We start from the raw sequence: 16954 nt of genomic DNA on the forward strand, positions 1-16954 counted from the left end.
TATTCCATGAAGTTGAGTTAGATTCCTTCTTCCTTCTCCTTGCCTCCTGCTCCTGATTCCTGGGGGGGCACCTGCAAAGGGTTCGAAAACCGCTCCGACGCTCAAGACAGTCAGTTTGCTCTTTGCAGTAAAAGATTGAATATTGATTAAACCTTTTAGGGCGAGTTATGGGAACTTTGTGTGTGTTTCTTCGATGTCCTGTGGAAGACGATGGGTGCACTTTTATAGGCTTATGAGGCGGTTGTGATTCGTTGTCGAGGGAAGTTTTCCCTTAATGTTTATCTCATATCGAGGATAAATAGAAGTTTCTTAGTTCAAGGATCCTTCGCAGATATCATGCCGAGGTGATAGATCTTCTAGGAGATGTTCCCTCATTTGAGACTCTTAAAATCCAAGCTTGCTTAAACACTTAAGATCTTTAACCGACTGGGATCTTTTAGGGAGACTCCGGGATCGAGTCGGTAAGTGGTTGACGCGCTTCTGCCTCCCCAGTTTAGGGTGTGAGACATCGACCTAGCTTACGTGGACCCCCCTCCCTCATTCCTTTAGAGATTCCAGAGCTGATCTGTTCATGCCTGGGGCGAAACATGGCTGATACCTCTTAGCTGGTCCCAACCGACCTCTCAGTTTGGGGTGTAGGTGGCGGAGTGTTGAGGATTTAGCTGTTCTGTCACCTTAAGCCGGATTGACCCGTTGTACTTCAGGTCTGTTCTCGACTTCTTGACGTTAGTCAACGTCTGGAGAATTTATGCATCATCACACAATACTCAAAATAAAAGACGTACCATCCCTCATAGGCAACATAGCCGTAACCATTTGATCAGACATATAAACCAATATCTGAACCATCCCACAAGAGCCAAATTCTGTCTGTTCTATCCCACTCATGAATGGTTACCCAATCCCAAGTAGGCATCAATCTTCTCCTGATAACATCCTTATTATCAAAATCAACATGAGTCTCAACCACTCCACAAACACACAGATTATTCTTCCTAATAAGATGAATGATTTCTCTAGTCTTAAGGGCATCATTCAAGCCCCTAATATTCCAGCAAGCTAAATTATCCATGAGAGTCACTAGGAAATGAGGATTTACCTCTCCCTTTGTTGCCTCTCTTTCTACCACCAGCTTTTCTTCCAAAACCTCTAATACCACTTCCCACTTGACTAACCAATGCAGCTTCAGCCTTAGCTACAAACCCCTTGGTCTCCTTGGAACCCTTTGCTGAATATATCTAAACTCAATACCTATAACATAACCAATACTAGAAAAAGGTACAAGAGCAAGTAAACCATCAGAAAATAGACTGCCACCCCCTCTCAGCTCATTTTCAAATTCACTCCCTCTCATATGGCAAGCATCATAAACAACCTTTTTAAAATCAGGATTAGCACCCCTCTCCATAACTTTCCTTTTACCATGATTTCTTCCTTTCACTTCAGTCCACTGCTCCTCCACTATGATAGCATCAGTACTATCCTTAGTACCAGATGTCTCACCAGGACCCTCATCCATCTTCTCAATTGGGGCAGACTTAGTCTCCTTGGGCCTCCACTCCTGCTGAGCTGAAGCAGTAGCTTTAGAACATTTAGCAGTAGAATGTCCTAAAACAACATACAAAGAGCAAAAAACAGGCTTCCAGGTATACTCCACTACAACATCCACATCCCTCTCACCATTCACAAACACAGGAATAGACCTAGGAAACTCAACATCTAGGCTAACCTCAACACACACCCTAGCATATGCCATCCTAGATTGGGTGGCAGTAGGTCCATCAAGAAATAAAGGTTTACCTATCCAACTAGCCAAGGACTGTAACCCCTCCTCATCCCATAATACAATAGGTACATTCTTCAGATTTACCCAAATAAGAATGGTTTTAAAGCTACTCCATAGTCTGACAATGAAAATTCTGTTGGCAATGGTAATAGGATCATGTTCTAAAATACGAACCCTATCTTCCTCAAGATCAGGTTTAATAGTAAAAACATTCTCATCATGAATAGTAATAGACACAATACCCCTAGGCCTCCAAACCTTCATCAAATTTCTCCTCACAACTTCAAAAGATAGACTACCACCAATAAAACTACCCACAACCCACCTCTCACACTCACTGATACGAGTATGAAGATTAGCAGTAACAAAGATGAGACCTCTCTCACCATTAATCACAACAGGAGGAATGTAATGGAGATATTTTCTACCTTGTATATTGTGTCGAGCAAACAAACCAGCCCAATTATGAGTGTCTACTCCATCAGCTCCAACACCTTTTTGGTTTGAAGTGAACTCTGAGTGAGGACTACCTTCACACACCTTGCGTGCACCAAAGCTAAATAAAGAACCCAAACTATTGAGACCAGAAGCTTGATCCACAAAACCACCAAGAATCGAAGAAGAAGAAGAAGAAGAAGAAGCACCAGTAGGAGTAACCACACTCAAAGGCCCTCGCAACTTACTCAATCCACCTGCTCCATCAGACGAAGCAGCAACAAAACTCATCAATCCACTCGTATTTGATTTCCCTCACTAACCCCTGTTTGATAGATTCCCTCAACTAGGTTCATGGGAGTCATCTCCAGAGGGACGAAGAGGAACCTTCGTCTCCCTTTTCGCCAGATCTACTCAGATTGAGAATATGCAACAATTGGTGAAACAATCAGAAAGAAGAAATAAGAGGATGATGAGATTAACGAAAAAACTAACAGAGAACTATAACCAATAAGGATCAGATACTCGCCGAAAAATTAGGGTCGTCTCCACTCCAAGAAAGTCAGAAAAATCGCCCAGCCCTAGAGCTTTTCTCTCCTCCCTTTTTTTATTTAGAACCTTTTGGAGAGAAAATGTTTCTGAATATATAGAAAACACTTAGGGACATTTTTGATAATACAAATAATTATTTTTATCAAATTAGATTAATAATATATAAAATATAATATATAACAATATTAATTATTATAGAGTTAATTCCTATATGGCCCCCTACTTTGTGACCAGCTTCCTTTATGGCCCCCTTTTTTTCGTAAATTCAAATATGACCCCCTATTTTCAGGTAAATGTCATTACTACCCTTCCTAATTCTAAATTTAAAACATTAAAACAAAATTATTTCCACCTCACCCCTCTCTCCCTCCACCTCATCTCACCCTACACCTCACCTTTCTCTCTCTCTCTCCAATTCACCTCTCTCTCTCCAACTCACCTCTCTCTCTCTCCAACTCACCCCTTTCTTCTCCGGTAAGGTTGCCGGCCGGAAAATTCTCTCTCCTCTCTCTTTCTAATTTTTTTTTTTAAATCTCTCCATTTTCTCTCTCTCTCTAAAACGCCGGCCACCTTCACAAACAGATTTCTGTTCGTGAACAGAGAGCTATTCACGAACAGATCTCTGTTCGTGAACAGATCCTCCGGCGAAGGGAAACCCCCTTCGCCGGAGTTTTAGAGAGAGAGAGAATGGAGAGATTTTAAAAAAAAAAAAAATTAGAGAGAGAGAGGAGAGAGAAATATTTTTTTTTTTTTTTTTAAGTTTGAAGGTGGCCGGCCGAAAAATTTCCCGGCCGGCCACCTTACCGGAGAAGAAAGGGGTGAGTTGGAGAGAGAGAGGTGAATTGGAGAGAGAAGGGTGAGGTGTAGGGTGAGATGAGGTGGAGGGTGAGAGGGGTGAGGTGGAAATAATTTTGTTTTAATGTTTTAAATTTAGAATTAGGAAGGGTAGTAATGACATTTACCTGAAAATAGGGGCTCATATTTGAATTTACGAAAAAAATGGGGTCATAAAGGAAGCTGGTCACAAAGTAGGGGGCCATATAGGAATTAACTCATTATTATATTACTATTATAATACTATATTACATTATTATTATATTGCTATATATACTATTAGTATATTATTAATATATTATTCTTATATTACTATAGTATTACATTACTATATAATTATATTACTATATTATTATAATATCTTATTATACTAAATAATCACTAATTGCCCATCAATTTCCATAGATGTCTACAAAAGTAAAACAATTATAATTTTGAAATATTAATTAAAATTGGTTATTTCATACGATAAGACAATAATAATAATATTAAAATAATAAAATATTTTCCAAGTATTCATCGATGTCCACAGATATCCTCGAATGTTTAAGAAAAATATATATTTGAAATATTAATAAAAATATTTTATTTTATATGATAAGACAAGAATAATAATATTAAAATAATAAATATTTACCAAATATTCATCGATATCCACAGATATCCTCGAATGTTTAAGAAAGTCAAAAATATCTTTTTGAAATATTAATAAAATATGGGGGGATTGGGTGAAGGGTCCAAAAGGAGGCCCTTAATAGGATTCCCATCCTAGGTGGGCAAAAAATAAAAAGCAGGTCCAAAGTGTCAGGTTGGGAAAAAAAATGACGAAATGGCTCTTGGAAAACAAAGTATTTACGGTTCATGCCATCGAAAATTACAAAATTGCCATCGAAAAATTACAAAATTGCCATCGAAATTTCTCGGGAAACGATTTTTTTCTGAAAAAGAATCTGACAACCCATCCATCAGAATCTGTACTGTTCAGAAATTTACGGAACTGCCACCGAAAAATTCTCGGGAAACGAAATTTTTTTCGAGAAATTATTTTATTTACTGGAAATTTTTATCTGTACTAGACACTTTTGCTGGGCGGGAATTTGAAAATTCGTAAAAAAAATTGAAAATTTGGGCGGGAATTTGAAATTTCGTTTGAAAATTTCGAAAAAAAGATTTTGTGACCGGAAAATTATTTTATTTACTGAAAATTTGGGCGGGAATTTGAAATTTCGTCCAAAAAAATTTGAAATTTTAGACGGAAAATTGAAATTTCAAAAAAATTTGAAACTTGGAATTTTTTGTGTACGGAAAATTATTTTATTTACCGGGAAGAGTTGGTTTGCTGGGCGGGAATTTGAAATTTCGTTTGAAAGTTTTTTATTTACTAGTCAGTTTTTTTTCGTGTACTGGTAAATTATTTTATTTACCAGTCAGTTTTTTTTTTCAGGAAAACGTCAGCATGTCCCGTCCAAGGGCAAGAGGGGGATAAAAATAAAAAAAACTGACATTTGGACCTGCAACTAATTTTTGGGCAAGAGTGGATTTTTTTTGGGTTTACCCCCAGATTTTGGACCTTTGACTCAAAAATCCTAAAATATTTTATTTCATATTATAAGACAATAATAATAATAAATAATATTAACATAATAAATATTTACCAACGTCCATCAATGTGCACAGATATCCACGAAAGTCTACGAAAATCGAAAAATATATTTTTGAAATATTGATAAAAATATTTTATTTCATATATAAGACAATAATATTAAGAGTTAATTCCTATATGGCCCCCTACTTTGTGACCAGCTTCCTTTATGGCCCCCTTTTTTTCGTAAATTCAAATATGACCCCCTATTTTCAGGTAAATGTCATTACTACCCTTCCTAATTCTAAATTTAAAACATTAAAACAAAATTATTTCCACCTCACCCCTCTCTCCCTCCACCTCATCTCACCCTACACCTCACCCTTCTCTCTCTCTCTCTCTCCAACTCACCTCTCTCTCTCCAACTCACCTCTCTCTCCAACTCACCTCTCTCTCCAACTCACCCCTTTCTTCTTCGAAAATCAAAAATTGTAGTTTTGAAATGGTAATACAAATATATTATTTCATATGATTCGACAATAATGATAAAATTAAAATAATAAATGTCCACTAATTGTCCATCAATGTCTTACGAATGTCTACCAAAGTCGAACACTATATATTTGAAATGTTAGTACAAATATATTATTTTATATGACACGATAATGATGGATAATATTAAAATAATAAATTTCCATCAATTGTCCATTAATGAGATAATAGTATAATTATTAGTCATAACAATACAAATAGTAATAATAATAATAATAACATATTTTGTCTATGAATTCAATATCTTGAAATGTACCTATGATATTTTGTCTATGGACCAAATGTCTTAAAGACATTTTGTTTATGAACTAAATGTCTTGAAATGTCTCTAAGACATTTTTTCTACAAACTCAATGTCTTGAAATGTCTATAAAGACATTTTGTCTATGGTAAATGTTCTGAAACATCTTGAAATATCTATGAGACATTTTGTTAATGAATGTCTCCCAAATGAATGTCTCCCAAATGAATGTCTCCCAATATCCCGAACCACTACCACCCCCTAACTTTGGAACTGCCCATAGCATTGGCACTTCTCATCACATGTCAAATGATTGCAGCATGAAGGAGGATATTAGTTATTCTTTGTAAATATAAATATCATATTTCTATATTTGTAATTAGAATTTCTATTTGGTTAACATATCAATAAAGTTTGTATTTGATTCTCGATTGTTATCGTGCAAAAGTTTGAAGTTTTTTATACTGTAAAATTACTCCAAATTTTGAGATATTTTTGTCCTGCTATAAAATGATATATCTAAAAAGTTTAAGTGTCTTTTTTTCCAAGAACCTCGCAGAAGGAATGCTAAGACTTTTTTTTATGAATGGTAGGACTTTCTACGGTTTATCTAGTCGTTAACACTTTAAAGCTCACTTTAGATGGCTCTGGAACCGTCATCACTTTAAAGCTCACTTTAGTTTGCTCTAGATTTGACAAAATGTCTCTGCATTTGACAAAATAGCTCTAGATTTGTTTAGATCTCTCTATGTAGCTTTTGAAAATAGGTCATGGTATATGCGAGATTTTTTGCCGTGACTTTGGAGAATAAAGAAAAATCTCATGGCATAAAGACTTTGGTGAACAACATCTGACTTAAGGGGCATCTTCATTTTTAGTCCAAAACTTGAATTTTTTGTTTTCGCCCCTTAGTCTTCATCTCCTATTTCTCTCTCTCTCTCTCTCTCTCTCTCTCTCTCTCTCTCTCTCTCTCTCTCTCTCTCTCTCTCTCTCTCCATTGTTGATTAGTGATGGTTCTGCAACTAACCGGCACCTACCTTTTCTAATTGTTCTTCATTGAGTTCTTTCAACCATAAACGTTGTCCTCTTAATGATTTTGTAAACCCCAATCTTGGAAAGTTAACCTCACCGTTGACATGTCTCTCTATCATGAACTTCTTAGTGTTACAAGTAGTGCAGCTTACTAAGTCATACTAATATGGCCTTATTGATCAAGTCTTCCACGAATCTAGGATTTGAATTAGTCAATAAGTTTGTTATGAGTCCTAGCTTTTCAGAATTTTTAGGAGATAGTTATGGCACTAATAAAAGTAGTATAAATATGTTGCTACAAGTCAGTCGTAAGTAGAGAAGTGTGTGAAGTCAGTTGTTTGTTTCTTCCATTGTTATTAATAAAATTAACTCTTCTCCATATCTTGTTTGTTCTATTGACTGTACTTTGCTATAGTCATTTTTGTGTTATGGTACCAGAGCAAGGTTGCTGATAAGGTGTTTGAGTTTATTACTCAGTGAATATAGTTCTTATTATTAGTTGGTGAAAGAGTCATTTAGCCTCTCAAGATGAATGGTGGGAATGGTTCTTCTCAAGCTACTGTTGACAAATTGGTCGGGAACAACTACAACTATTGGAGGTTATGTATGGAAGCTTATTTACAAGGGCAAGACTTGTGGGAGCTTATCTCTGGTGCTGATTCGGTAATTCCAGAAGACACCCCACAAAATGCGGATCTACGACGAAAATGGAAGATTAAATGTGGCAAAGCTTTATTTGCTTTGCGAACTTCGATTAGTAAGGAATGCATTGAACATGTTCGTGATTTGAATTCACCAAAACAAATGTGGGAGACACTTGAACGGTTGTTCACTCAAAAGAACACGATGCGACTACAATTTTTAGAGAATGAACTTGCTGCAATGGTTCAAGGTAACCTTTCGATTTCAGAGTATTTTTTAAAAATGAAAAATTTGTGTTATGAAATTTCAGAACTGGATATGGAGGAACCCATCAGCGATGCACGTCAGCGTCGATATCTAATTCGTGGTCTACGGAAAGAGTTTATGCCATTTATTTCTTCAGTGCAAGGGTGGGTAAACCAACCTTCAATCGTTGAGCTAGAAAATTTACTCACCAATCAGGAAGCCTTGATGAAGCAGATGACCAACAAACCCCAGCCACAGGTGGATGATCTTCTCTACACAAGAGATCAAAGAAAAAATGATCATTCTTCAAAGCGTTACACAAATGATGGCAAGCTATTTAGAGGTGAAGATGATGGTAGCAGCAAAACCTGTTATAGATGTGGAAAGTTGGGACATTTCAGGCGTGACTGTCGAGTAAAAGTGACATGCTCCAGATGTGGCAAATCAGGTCACATAAAGAAGAATTGTCGGATTCAACTTGATAATGAGGAAGCAAATTTAATAAATGATCCTAAAGTATCCGACGAACCAGAATGGGAACAATGTTTCTCCATTGAGACTATTGATGTTGACAATGTAGCGTCTATTGTGCAATCGACCGACACAAATAAAGATGTGGCTGATTTTATAGATTACAAAAGTGAATGGATATGTGATTCAGGTTGCTCACATCATTCAACTGGAGATGTTAGCTTACTCTCAGATGTGCGTCCACATACAGGAAAACGAGTTATTGTGACAGCCGATAATTCATTACATCCTGTAATGAAAGAAGGAAACGTTAATCTCAATGTTGAAGGGAGTCATGTCAGTGATGAAGGTATTGCTCTCAAGGATGTTTATCATGTCCCTGGTTTAAAGAAGAATCTTGCCTCAGTTTCTCAGATAACTGATACAGGTAAATATGTTTTGTTTGGTCCTGGTGATGTAAAGATTCTTGCGAATTGTTCATATGCTACTGCAGATGTTCTTTTTACAGGAAAAAGAAAGAATTCTTTATATGTTTTAGCTGCAAGTGAAGAATATATTCGAAAGACAAGTCAGGGTACTAGTCCTTCAATTTGGCATGCTCGGTTAGGCCACATTGGCTATCAATTGCTACAACAGATCTCTACAAAGAATCTACTTGATGGTGTTCCTCTCTTTAAAGATATGAATATAAATGCAATATGTGCTGGCTGCCAATACGGGAAATCCCATCGACTCCCTTTTCCGAAATCGACGAATCGTGCTTCTTCCTTATTTCAGTTAGTTCATTCAGATTTGATGGGTCCTACAAAAACACCAAGCTATAGAGGTTTTCAATATGTGATGGTTATAGTAGATGATTTTTCACACTTTACGTGGGTCTATTTTCTAAAACAGAAAAGTGAAGCTCTTCCTCAATTCATCCAGTTCAAGATGCAAGTGGAGAGAGATTTTGGCTATAACATCAAGTGTTTGCGAACTGATAATGGAGGTGAATACATGGCTAATGATTTCTTTTCATACTGTGAGTCACATGGAATTCAACGGCAAATGACATGCCCGGATACGCCACAACAAAATGGTGTGGCGGAACGAAAATTAGCCCATCTCACTGTTGTTTGTCTCTCTTGGCTACACGACAAGAACCTCCCAAGGGAATTATGGGCAGAAGCTACTCAATGTGCATGTTATGTTATCAACAGATTGCCCTCATGGCCAGGTAAGGAATTATCTCCCTTTGAAATACTTTATGATATTAAACCAAATGTAAGTAACTTTCGAGTGTTCGGATCAATATGTTATGTTCATATACACAAATGTGACCGAACTAAACTTGATCCAAAGGCTCGAAAGTGCATTTTTGTTGGATATGATCTTCGTCGAAAAGGTTGGAGGTGTATGGATCCTGAAACAAAACAGTCAATTACTTCTCGTGATGTGATCTTTGATGAGGTATCAACGTATTATCCTGCTGTCCATATGAGAAGCAATTCGACCAATCTTGAGCCTTTTTCGAGCAACACAAATTGTGAAGAGTTAAGGAGGACGAGTTCTTTATTTGAAGCACCAATTCAGCAAGAAGCACCCCCTAATCAAAGACCAACAAGGGAAAGAAGACAACCTGATTATCTAAATGATTATGAGGTTCAACTGAACTATTCTTCGGTAACATCATGTTTCTTGATGGGATTAACATGTGAAGATGAACCGAGATGTTACAAAGAAGCTCAAGGGATAGTTGAATGGGAAGCTGCTATGATTGAAGAAATCAAAGCTCTTCATAAGAATGATACATGGGAATTAGTATCAAGGCCAAAAGATGTTGAGTTAGTATCTTGTAAGTGGGTTTACAAGTTAAAGAAGAAGGCAGATGGGACAATCGACAAACACAAAGCTCGTTTGGTTGCACGCGGTTTTTCACAACAATATGGGTTGGACTATGAAGAAACATTCAGCCCCGTTGCAAAGATGGTGACAGTTCGGACTGTTATTTCAATGGCAGCATCTAACAGTTGGAATATGTGGCAACTTGATGTAAAGAACGCATTCCTATACGGTGAGTTGGATCGTGAAATTTTTATGGAGCAGCCCCAAGGTTTTGTTTCGCATAAGCATCCTGATCATGTGTGCAGACTTAAGAAAGCTTTGTACGGTCTTAAGCAAGCTCCACGCGCCTGGTATGGTAAAATTGCACAATATTTATCGTTTTGTGGTTTTCGTTCCTCAAGTTCAGATCCGAGTTTATTTGTGAAGAGTAATTCATCCATGTGTATTATACTTCTTCTTTATGTCGACGATATGATTATCACCGGTGACAACAAGGATGAAATTTCACGTCTCCAAGACGATTTATCTATTCGATTTGAAATGAAGAACCTAGGAGAGGTCCATTCCTTTCTTGGTTTGGAAATTGTTAAAACAGATGGATATTTTATTTCTCAGGAATCTTATGCTACAAGGTTGTTGAGTCGCGTTGGCATGGCAGATTCAACACCAATCACCACACCAATGGAACCGCAACTCAAGTTACATAAAAATGAAGGAAAACTACTAGACGATGCAACAAAATATCGTCAACTTGTAGGTAGTCTGTTTTATTTGACTATTACAAGACCTGACTTAGCATACTCTGTTGGAATTGTATCTCAATTCATGGAAAACCCATGTGTTGGTCATCTAATAGCAGCAAAGCGGATTCTTCGTTACGTAAAGAGTACATTGCAGTTTGGTCTTTTATATAAATCAAAGATATGTTTCTCTTTACATGGTTACACAGATGTTGATTGGGCTGGTGATGTTATAGATCGACGTTCAACCACAGGATATTGCTTTAATATTGGTTCTGCTGCAGTTTCTTGGTGCAGTAAGAAGCAACAAACCATCTCTCTTTCAAGTACAGAAGCCGAATATGTTGCAGCCACCATGACAACACAAGAATGTATTTGGCTTAAGCGTTTACTTCAAGATATTGGGGTTATTATTAATTATCCAGTTCCTATAAGTTGTGATAATGAAAGTGCAATCAAAGCTAGCTGGTAACCCCGTGTTTCATGCTCGGACAAAACACATTGAGGTTCATCATCACTTTGTTCGTGAAAAGGTGTTAAATCAAGAAATTGTATTACAGAAAATTGATACAAATGACCAAGTTGCTGACATATTTACTAAAGCTCTTCCACGAACTAAGTTTGAAGTCTTCCGGGATGCTCTTGGCGTTAGTCATCGTAAGTTTGCACTAAGGGGGGGTGTTACAAGTAGTGCAGCTTACTAAGTCATACTAATATGGCCTTATTGATCAAGTCTTCCACGAATCTAGGATTTGAATTAGTCAATAAGTTTGTTATGAGTCCTAGCTTTTCAGAATTTTTAGGAGATAGTTATGGCACTAATAAAAGTAGTATAAATATGTTGCTACAAGTCAGTCGTAAGTAGAGAAGTGTGTGAAGTCAGTTGTTTGTTTCTTCCATTGTTATTAATAAAATTAACTCTTCTCCATATCTTGTTTGTTCTATTGACTGTACTTTGCTATAGTCATTTTTGTGTTACTTAGCTCTTCTTCCTCTGCTTCTACTCGTGAAATGCAAAACAACCATTTCCTCATTACAGTAATACTTCTCTTCAAAATCCGAATTTGATTCGCTACAACTAAATTTGGTACTGAGTTAAATCGCTTTGTTGATTCATCAAAGCCCAAATCTACTCTTTTATCTTCTTCCTCATTTGATATCCAATGGACGAAAGTTGCAATTCTGGGTATGGCCAAAAGGTAGCACTCATAATAAATCTTCATCATCAAGTACTCAAATTAATGAAATGAACTTTTTTTCAAACTGTGTTAAGTACTGATTCCGGGTAACTGGGAGAAGTGATTCATGGGTACATTCCAAAACCCAGTTCTACCAATCCTTTATCTTCTATTATTACTAGAGTTAGGGCACAGGACTCTGCTATATGGAATGCGCCATTTTTGACTAATCAAAGCTTGTTGAGTGAGATTGATGATTTTTACCATAGCTTATACTTTGATATCCCTAAGGCAAGAGAGATAGAGAGAGATACCTAGAGAGAGGGAGAGAGAAAAAATAGTGAGAGAGAGAATGTGAGGTGGTCGGTAGTCAGAAATGATGGTTGTTGAAAGTTGTGGTGGAGGAGAGGTGAAAATGAAGATTAGGGGACTAAAATCAATCAAGTGAATTATTGGGTTAAAAATAAGTGTCCCCTAAATCAACATTGAATGACTAAGTCTTTATGTCTGGAGATTTTTCTTTATGGTCCAAAGGATCCACCTTTCTTTATGTTGTTAAGCATTTTATTACTGTTTCAGTGTGAAAAAATAGGTAAAGTTTAAATAAATCCAGAACATACTTCATTACATAATATAGAGATGTGATGGTACACATTCCATGACTACATTGTCGTGAATGTTTCATATATAGTCTTCTACATAAGATATAGCATTAGCATAATCGAAAACCTCAATATAATTATAAGGACCACTAGACAAGTTATTGTTGTCTGAATTTCCACTCTATTAGACACTCAATCATGATGTGAAGGTATTTATTATAAAGACTCTCAAAGAAGAGTCTAAATTTAGAGTGTGTTTTCGAGTTTCTCCAAGCATATAACTTTAAAATGTAAACCAATAAGATACCTTTATTTTACAACTATTTTTTCTTCTGTTAGATATAGGATTGACATCAGTAACAAATGAATTTATTTTGGAGATCTCTCTACAAAAAATTTTTAGAAAGTCTGCACTTTGCCACCTAGGAAAAAGAGAATTAATTAGTTGACCCTTACACCTAGGACTTTAGAATTCTCATTTGAGTAATAGACTATCTTCTAAATTGTCAAATTGTCAAATAGAAAAGAGACAATTCAGAGATCTACTTTCACCTTTGACAACTAAATCTTTTTTAATCTGTCTCGAGTGTTGCATTGAAAATGATCTAAGCAATTGTTTAAATTTAATATTAGGGAGATTTGCTGTTTAGACCCCCTTTCTTATGATTGACTTGTTGTTTGGACTCCCTTTCTCCAGTGTTGCACTTTGGACTCCCTTTTTCAAAAAAAATGTTAAATATAACAGCCTCAAAACACATGAAGGAGGAAAATACTATATTACCCTTTGCTTCTTGACCTAATCCAACCTTCAACCCAAAAATCCCGAGCTAACCCGGCACTTCATTTTGTTGCAAATAGAGGAGAGAGAAAGAAATAAGGTTAGAGAGAGAAAGTGAAAGAACAAACAGATCATAGAGAAGGAAAAAAGCTTGATAAATCAACTGTGATTGTGATCACTGATCAAGGAGACGTTGAGACGACGATGATCATGATGATAATGAAATTAGGATGGTGGAGAAGAAGAAAAAGAAGATTAATATAAGGTTTGATTTTAGAAATCAGAGAGTTCATTTAAGGTTTGATTTTCGAAGATGATGATGATGATGAGTTTGGAGTTTCTATTTGTGTAATTGAGGTTTTGATTTAGTTTGTAAAATACAAGATTTGTGAATTATAAAGTGAAATTCTAATTTTGGGGTTTGATTACTTGATATGATTTTGGAACTGTTAGTGGTGGTGGAATTTTTGGGACTGTAATTGGATTCATTGTTTCACGACTTCAGGTTTTGGAACCGTTGGTGGTGGTGGGATTTTTTTCCCATATTGAATTTGATACCAAGTGTGTTACTGTTATTTCTAAATGTTGGGAAGTACCCATCTCTCTCTCTCTCTAAATTGGGTGATCGATCATGGGTGCATTAGCAAAATTAGTTCCCCGCCCAACAAAAGAAATTCCAACTACTGATGCCTAGATTACTCTACAGATGATAGTTCCATGAGAATTAAAAAAAACAACAATATGCAGACGAGAGAGAAACTTTAAAGCGGACTATTTGAGTGGGCATAAATTATCTCTCAATCTTCTTCTTCTTCTTCTTCTTCCTTGCTATACCTTCATCCACCATTACCATCACAATCTCTATTAAAACTTCAGTCCCAACTAAATTCTTCAATCCCCACCATTCTCTATTCTTTGTTCTCATTTTTTCCATAGTCGAACTTATCTTCCCACGAAGTATTCCTCGTTACTCCTCAAATTCTTTAATTATCTTAATGGTCAGTAGGATGGATTTGGGTTACTGTTTGGGTGGTGTGTTGCTAAATGGAAGAAGAAGGTGAATCTCAACTACTTGAGTTAAATAACCTAGGGGCTTCAAATTGCAATATCAATTACGTAAGGGCAGAGTGGGAATATTTTTAAGTATAACTTTGGAGACGGAATATTCTCGAATGATTCCGTCAAAAGGGAGTCCAAAGTGCAACACTGGAAAAAGGGAGTCCAAACAGCAAGCCAATTATACGAAAGGGGGTCCAAACAGCAAATCTCCCTTAATATTATCGAGTATTATAAGTTAGAATAATATTGTATATCATATTTGAGAACTGGAAACATATTAATGTAACAAAAATTTAAATAATAAACTATAATAATTAATTGGAATTAATGTTGGCATTATCGTTTTGGCCCCATAAAAGTGAAGCTCTAAATCCCTTATCATGGCCAACAACTTTTCCTAATCAAATATTCTAAATAGAAGCTGACATATCTTTTCATATGAAAATCAAAGTCTTTTCTGATTAAATTACAAAACCCTATCCACGCGTTTCTTTTTTCTTATTTTAATCAACCGACGGCCAAGCAATTTAAGAATAATAATAATAATTTGATATATATACATGTCTAAGTACTCCGCTTATTCGTGGGAATTTGGCAAAACCAAAAAAAACTAGTTTTCATCGGTCCAGACTCTAGGGAGTATTATGGAAGTTCTATGGACAATGTCCAAAAATGTTAAAGGCAATGTGCTTTTCATCCAAGACTTGGTCGAAACAAGTTGACAAAAATTGTTAGAGGCAATACTTATTTTCTTTTTTATCCGGTGAAAAGTCGTCGTCCGCCAACCTCCGACTGGCGACCTTAAACCAAAAAATAGTTATCTCTCCTGTTCCTTCTTCTCCTTCCTTGTCCTTCTTCTTTCTTCTTTAAAACGATAATGCATGATGTAGATTCTTGCGGAAGCGTAAAAGTAATAGTATTCATTGGTGAAACTTAAAGAACCTGAGTTAACCAAAAGCGAGAAGATGCGATCAAGGTAAATATTTATTGATGATGACTGAATTGATGAATGACAAGACGGACCAGACTCCCTTTTATAGGGTTTAGACTCTTCTAGATAAACTCCATTTAGGAAGAAGATAACTGTTAACTCTAGTTTCCTTGATTGCTACGAATCCCATTTAAAAATAACTAAATATTCAAACTTGGAAACCCTAAAATTTCTTCAATTAGAAACTACTCAATATGCACTCATATGACCTGGTCGTTCGACCCATTACTATTATGGCCGAGAGGCCCTTGTGGTTGATGGCCGCCATCATACTCCCCCTCTGCGGAAATACTTGCCCCAAGTTGTTGTCGATATAAATTGGATCGTCCGAGTGATATGGTTATGTATCCGCAACGTTGAAAGTGCTGGAAATGTTTAAGTCTGGAAGGAGATCGATAACATATGCATTATCGTTAATTCTGGCGAGGACGTTAATTTTGGCGAGGACGTTAAATCTGGCGAGGACTTTGAATGGGAGATCAATAATGTATGCATTATCGTTAGGTGCCGACCGACGTTCGCTGCTTGGAAATAAACACCATTACTGTAACACCCATATTTTCTATATATATCAAATTAGGTGGAAATAACAAAACTCTAGGTCAATTTGTGGTTGGGCCTAATATGAAGAGTAAGTTAGTGTGGGCTTCAGCATCATAAAATAGAAGTTGGTTAGAAGGAAAACTAGGGCTTGAGTTAATTATATATATAAAAAAGGGTCTAGCGCTCTTTTTGTAGATCTAGAACAAAACTTAGAGAGAGAAAGAGAAATGGGATTCTTTGGAGAAGATTTTGATGAACAAATTGAAGAAATCTATGTATTGCTTATGTTATAGTGGGTATATCTTCTTAATATTCAACTAGTCACTCCTTAGTGAAGGAAGAATGAATAAAGAAGAAAATAGGTAGAGATGGAGTTCTCTACAGAGAGAAAGAGGCATGATTGTGGTCTTGAAGTCATCTAAGGCAAAAGAAGTAGATTTCTTATCTCCTAATTCTTTTGTAGGCTTTTTCAATTTATTCCATGATAGGTTTAGTAGTTTTAATTACATAAATTCTATAAAGAATTATTGAATGATTTAGATATTAGTTATATCTTGAATTCCATAAAACATCTATATAGGATAATATTTTGATCTAATTTCAAATTAAATCTGGTATTGATTGATAACGAATCTCGGTGTGTATCTTATATAGTTGGAAAGGTTTGTTTGTCTACTTTCTAGTGGTTCAAACGGTGAGTTAATTGGAGTTCCGAGCGAGGAGTTACAATAGTTTTCGTACGAGGTGTCAGAGCAGTCCCTACTGTATTTCTGTCTAGATTAAAAGTAAATCTGGTATTGATTGATAATGAATCTCGGTGTTTATCTTATATGGTTAGAAAGATCTGTTTGTCTACTTTCTAGTGT

The sequence above is a fragment of the Eschscholzia californica genome, unplaced genomic scaffold (assembly GCF_041429995.1).
Source record: "Eschscholzia californica isolate CP2 unplaced genomic scaffold, dmEscCali1.0.p SCAF_2, whole genome shotgun sequence".
Classification (NCBI taxonomy): domain Eukaryota; kingdom Viridiplantae; phylum Streptophyta; class Magnoliopsida; order Ranunculales; family Papaveraceae; genus Eschscholzia; species Eschscholzia californica.